This window comes from Haliotis rubra, unplaced genomic scaffold (genome assembly GCF_003918875.1).
Source record: "Haliotis rubra isolate DU_JTF1 unplaced genomic scaffold, ASM391887v1 Scf577, whole genome shotgun sequence".
Classification (NCBI taxonomy): Eukaryota; Metazoa; Mollusca; class Gastropoda; order Lepetellida; family Haliotidae; genus Haliotis; species Haliotis rubra.
The window spans coordinates 42,459-49,620 of record NW_025767276.1 but is presented as its reverse complement, the minus strand read 5'-3'; positions in this window follow the sequence as shown (position 1 = coordinate 49,620).

Here is a 7,162-nt window from a genome sequence, read left to right as displayed (position 1 = left end):
TATGGAAATTAGGTGAGGTGAAATGGGGTTTAACGTCGTACTTAAGAATATTTCGCTCGTTTAGAGATTTGAAGCTGAATAGGTTGTTTTCCAAGTTCTCCATAAACCATAAAGATCGGGGTGTTATTTCTAAGCCGGGGCGACCTCCTTCATCTGCAGTAGGGGATGTAAAAAAGAATGTTTTCTTGATTTTTTCTGTTTGTACACGTGGCAACAAACTAAACCATTATCATTATTATTATGTTTTACAGATTAACATTTATTATTATTCTGTGATATTATTATTATATGTATTATACCTATTAGCATATTATATTGTGCTAATTATAGAAACAAAACCTGTTGTGATCTGAATAAAATTATGAGGAAACATGTCTTGTTTTGTTAAATACAGTAACGCGTTTGAATCACTAAGCATGTTTTGACAGCATAGCCGGGAGAGCCACATTCCATGTTCACGCAACCGTAACTATTGCCGGGAGAGCCACATCAATTTAGGCTATCTGTTTCGGAAATGTGGCTCTCCCGGCCTGTAACCGTGCCGACCAGTCCTTGTTGTACCCATTAATGCCGAGCGCCAGGCAGGGAACAACTAGCACCATATAAATTTGGTAATGACGTAGCCGGGGATCGAACCGGCGACCTGTATGGAAATTAGGACATACATCCAAGTGATAGTTTGTTGTGCATACTTAATTACTTTCAATGAAAACATATCTGGTTTAAACATATTTTTATTTCGCCAAAACTGAAACCTGGATAGGCGAACAAGCCTTGTGGCTTATATAAACGCCGCTCCAGTACATTGTTCAAATAGCTGGATACATAGAAATAATTTAACAACAGAGTGAGTGAGTGAGTTTAGTTTTACGCCGCACTCAGCAATATTCCAGCTATATGGCGGCGGTCTGTAAATAATCGAGTCTTGACCAGACAATCCAGTGATCAACAGCATGAGCATCGATCTGCGCAATTGGGAACCGATGACATGTGTCAACCAAGTCAGCGAGCCTGACCACCCGATCCCGTTAGTCGCCTCTTTCGACAAGCATAGTCGCCTTTTGTGGCAAGCGTGGGTTGCTGAAGACCAATTCTACCCCGGATCTTCACGGGCCTTTAACAACAGAAGAATAATACTGAGAGAACATCATACATTATATAAGATATATGATTGAATAACGAACATGTTTGTTATGTTATAGTTATGCCTAGCAACGAAATGAGCTGCAACAGAAATTCCAATTAATATAAACTTGAGGTACATTGAGTATATGTAGCGGTTATCACTGGAAGCGGTTACTTTTAGAAATGATGAACTGGTGTAATAAGCTGAGAATGTTAGTATTATAGTACTGTCGGAAATAGAAAAAAAATGTAATATCTCATTTATCTCTACAATTTATGTAGTTGATATGTGCAAGTGTGAAATATCTCTTAAACTAAGTTCGGCCTAACTACAGTCTCAATGGTAGGGACACAAGAAACGTAGAAAAAGGACTTTACTGAGGAGAGCTCGAGATTAGTGCAGGAATGAGCAATGCGATTTTTTCCAAGGCCAAAACTAATTATTTGGAACAGACCATGGCTGTATGCAAATTAGTGTGCGACGATATTGTATTATAAAGGACACTTTTTGAGTGACCAATTTGAAGTTAGACGTAGCTTCATTATAAACGATAGCTGGCGTAAAAAATAATAACTTTCATGCTGAAACTATTAAGGATGTAGCTACCATGGAGTCTCACTGTCACTATGGAAAGAAACAGATACACACTTGTTAATTAGGAACACAGGATAATTAATTGAGGCGATTTAATCAAGAAATAACGGTAGAGCGAGCTGTATAAAATGTTTACAACCGACATGAGTTTTCATCACAAGATGTCTGTCACGAGTACACCAGCTGCTAAGCGACCCCTTGTAGAAGTCACGCCATTGATCAAGAAAGAAATCTCCTTTTGAAGAAAGACAAACCCCAGACAGCACAACAAGAAGTCATCACTTTTGCTGAGCAGAAGTTTGATGTGAAGATTGGACGATCAACCGTATCTGACATCCTAAAGCAGTCTGCTTAGTGGTTGAGCGTCTCTACGACTGATTCCAATGCTTCAAGCTATCTGAGGCCAAAACATCGTTGAACACTTTGCAAACATTTCTGACACACCACTTAGACGTGTTTGATGTTAATGACCATCAAAGACTTTTTCAAGTTATAAATTATATATGTTATGATACACGCCTGATTGTACATTAGACGTCAACATGTTATTATGGAAGTAGTTGTATGGACAGTGTAACATATTCAACATCCGGGTCATAATGGCAGCTGATATGCGGTAAAAACAAACTTGAGTTTTGTGCCAATGTGGTCATGAAATAGATATGAAACTGTTCGCTTATGTGATTATATATGTATGTTATGCCATCCATGAATGTTAATAAATGAAAACAAGTATGTATTGTTAGTATTTCTTATTTCTGTGAATATTTTTACATACGATGAAGATAACTAGATCTACCATTTCTGATATGCATGCAACAGTATGACGATCATGACATTTAGTAAACATTGATATTTTCACACAAATACATTGTTCCGACATTTTCATTAATCCGACATTTTCGTTAATCCGACATATTTCTCTGCAACCACAAGTGTCGGATTAACGAGAGTTGACTGTAGGAGGGTTCGTCTCAAAAGCAAAACCTGGACGGGTGTGTTACGACGTAAATTGTAATAAAAACGCAAATTGTAATACTTGCAGCAAATTGTAATAAACTTGACGTAAATTGTAATAAAAACGTAAATTGTAATAAAAATTGACGTAAATTGTAATCGCAAATTGTAATAAAAATTGACGTTAATTGTAATAATTTTCGTTGCGGTAAAATGTAATAAATATTTACGTAAATTGTAATAACAGTTTTAATCACTCGTAAATACGCGCGTGTTTGTTTTTCGTTGCATTTTATACAGCAAATAAGCTTCTTAGTGCGATAACTAAAGAAAGAAATGATGGATTTTGTTCAAATTTGGTACCAAGGTATATTGGCGAGATGCACCAACACAAGTGAAATGGAGTGACCTTGAGATAACTTTCAAGGTCACAGCAAAAATCTGAGGGTTTTGCCAATATAAAGATTGTTAGCGCGATAACCCAAGAAAGAACTGACAAATCTTAGCCAAATGACGAAAATGATATTCGTCCTGATATATAATCGATATAAAATCTCTTACTGTCCTCTGTATCATGTCTTTTTCGCAAATATCTTGTAAGGTTTTGATATGTATAAATATAAACTGGGGTGGGGTGGGGTGGGTTTCTAACGGGTATATCAAATCAAATCAAATCAAATTAGACATTTGTATAGCGGTACATATCCAGAGTCCTGCTCATGTGCGCTTAGTCGAATGCTCGTTTGAAGAGGATGGTTTTGCAACAAGATCGGAAACTGTTGATATTTTCCGTTTTCTGACAATTTCAGGTAATCAATTCCAGAGTACAGCACCCGGTCTGCTAAATGATCTGTCTCCGTATGTTGTGGTTCGGACAAATGGAATAGCCTAGCTGACTAGCAATGGAATGCATCACAAATTAAACTTCAGGAAACAAAATATGCAAGAAACATTTTTATATGTTTGAGATTGGTAGAGGTCGGCTAGAATCAAACATAGATATTAAACTTCACAAACAGGCATTTTAGAAACTACAATCGCTTGTTCAAATGACTCCCCCTTCGGTTTACTGAAAAAACTCGAGAAAGAAATGATGGATTTTGTTCAAATTTGGTACCAAGGTTTATTGACGAGATTTACCGACACCACTTGAATTTAGTGACCTTGAGGTCATTTTAAAGGTCACAGCGAAGGTGTAACAGTTTTGCACATGCCAAGCTTGGTAGCCGCGAACTCAGGAAAGTATTAATAGATTTTGATCCAATTTTATATCAAGGTGTATTGGCGGGAATCCCCCTACACCAATTGAAACAAAATATGCAAAAAACATGTTGTATGTTGGTAAAAGTCAAACATAGATATTAAACTGCACAAAAAGGCAATTTTAAACTATAATCGCTTGTTCAAGTGACTCCCCCTTCATGTTTACTGAAAGAGCTTGTTTTGGAGACAGTATCCACCCCCTTTCAGTTGACGTCATCATAAGGATATAACTCATCCTAAAGTTTTCACTTATTCATACATGGTGTCAAGGGTTCAAACTAAATACTGAATGGTCACACAAGTGTCAGCTCTCAATATGTTGTATATCTGGACACAATGTTTTTGAAAATTTAAAATGAGGGTGTCCTAAAAAAAACAGTCCCCGTCTAAATGTAAATCAAGCAATCCAAATATTTGAATGTTGATGAAGACGGGAAGTCATCCAGTACTATGCTGAACATATTTTATATGATACTATCTGAGGGTATACCATTATCCAAGAGATAGCGCAATAGTGCAGTTGTAAGGCGTCTGCCTATCACGCTGAAGGCCCTGTTTCGAGGAGGCACCGAGGTTCGGTTCCCGAGATGGGCACATTTGCGTAGTATCCTTGGACATGATACTTAGATCTACACTGTCTCAGTTCACCCAGCTGTAAAATGGGTACCCGTGAGTATGTGCTGGCAATGTGAGTGTTTAGTTCATTGCGCCTAACATGCAGCATTGCTGTACAGTCCCCAGGGAGTTGAAAAAGTATCGGAAACTACGATAGTGTCCTATGATCGGGGATAGTAATGTACGTAGCGCCGTGAGCAGGCAATGTGCCTGGATGTGAGCGCCATATAAGCGGACTATTACTATTACTAGATACCAAATGGGAGATCGTTTTCCATTTTCTGCAAATTTGCAAGAAACATAATACCCCAATGTTGTGATGACTAATATCTCGTTAACCACATTACCCACATGAAATTTTGGATATGACTTTGCTAATGATTCCTTCAAAATAAAATGGAAGCTTCTTTTCAAACATTGGACATCGAGAAAATAGTAAGTTTGACTACTTTTTCAACGCCCCTCGTAACATACTTAAAAGAAATGAGAACGTCTAAGGAAAAAAGCATTTCGATCTCTGAATACTTCTGAGCTATTTAAATACAAAAAGCAAAGGAATAAAGTAAATAATCTAAAAAGAATAGCCAAGGGAAACTTTTATTTCAATTTTGATAACTCTTTATCACCTCAGTCTACTCAATCAGGTGGTTAGTACTTCATCGGGGCCCACTCCCCTTCTTGTCACTGATGATTCTGGGATACATTCAGTTTTTACAGATTTGAATAAAGCTCAAACATTAAATGAATATTTTGTATCTGTTTCAACTGTTACTGATGGCGGCAAGACTTTGCCACCTGTTAGCCATCGCTGTGTTAACAGTATAACAAATGTCATTAACACGTCACAATTTAATTCTGGACTCACAAAAGTCCAGAAACTCTCCGCACTGTGGGTACTTTCTGACAAGTGATTTGACCAAATTAAACCAGTTGTTATGAATATATGCCAAGGATTTTGCGAAAACTTTAGATTTAAACTCGCTCGCCCATGGGCCGGCCCATGGGCGAGAATGTTTAAGTTTGCTCAGAATTCATGTTCTGGAGGTTGTAAATGAATGAGTGTATGTTTATAAGCATCATGACACAAAATTCAACTCATTTTGACTTAATTCGACTAACTTTGGGTGATATTAAAAAATCTCGCCCATGGGCGAGAATGTTTACTTTCGCTCAGAATTCATGTTTTGGAGGTTGTAAATGAATGAGTGTATTTTTATAAGCATCATGACACAAATTTCAGCTCATTTTGACTTAATTCGACTAAGTTATATTATATTCATAACTCTAACTAACTCTCGCCCATCAAATTATATATTCTGTGAGACATGAAAGGAAAAATAGTGAAAAACATTTTTTTTCGTAATGTTGCATTGCTGTACCTTTACCCGTCGGAGAAGTCCTTCTCAAAAGATATATATTCCGTTGTTTGGAGCAGGCCTATATGACTATAACGCCCCAGTGCTGCTAAACAACTCGTAGACTTTTAGTCTGACATAGACGCAGACCTCGCATGTTCAAGTTCACATCTGATAGGGGCCGAAAAAATTGAATCCGACATGAATGCAATATCTCATTTGGTTATTGTTTTCCTAAGTAAGTGGAGTGTCTTCTACACCATTGGAGACAAGTTTATCGCTGTCCTTCTGATATTCCCCCGAACGGAAGCTCTACCCATTTTAGGTACAATGTGCATGTTACAGAAGAGTAGGGAATAGTCTTAAGACGTTTCAACTTTGACCAGGATTCTCCGAACTTGTAACAGTCGTTTGAGAGATCAAAAGAGAAAGGGGTAGTGCGCGATGTATCTGACGGACGTATGTGGAGAACGTTTGAAGAATGTTACTGTATAAATACAATAATTGAGATACCAGTTATGTTTAAAAAGTACCCTCAATCTGATAGCCAGAGAGATTATTGTGAAAGATCGCAGTATTTATCTTCATAAATGGGCCAAGATAAAAGTACATGCCATTCATCCCCATATTATATCCCTTCTATATACAAGGGACATCGTTGTTACAGGTAGGGCAAACACTTTCTTCTATAGGTATCCGCCGGTTTCACGCTACATACATGTATTCAGATTATTGAGAAAACTAGCGACGCAAGATCTCCTCCATTACACATATAATTGTATACACATACCCAGTGATTAGTGATAGCGTTGAAGCAACTTATTAAAATTTACGACAGACACTATCAGCTGCAGTAGTACTGCCATACCTAGCATCGTATTTATTACTCTCTTACATAAGTGAAATATCACAGGGTTGTCATGGTAACGATAATTTGGCATACTATTGATTGTCTTACTCTTTAATCAGCGATTAGAATTTAAATCAGTTTTGAGGTCAGCATGTGTAGAGAAAAGAAGTTGCAAAACGAAAAGTATTGTGATCGAATCTATTGGCCTTTGTAAAAGCAAGTTTCAAGCCACCTACATAAAAACCTGTTTTCATGATAAATATCTGCTAATCCGTGGCATGATTCCGACCATATCATGAGCATGTGTTTGTGAATCATAATCAAATAGTGATGTTACAAGGTGTCCATGCCGCGTCAACAACACATGCAAACGCACGAGAATTGCAATACGAGCCCCTACAC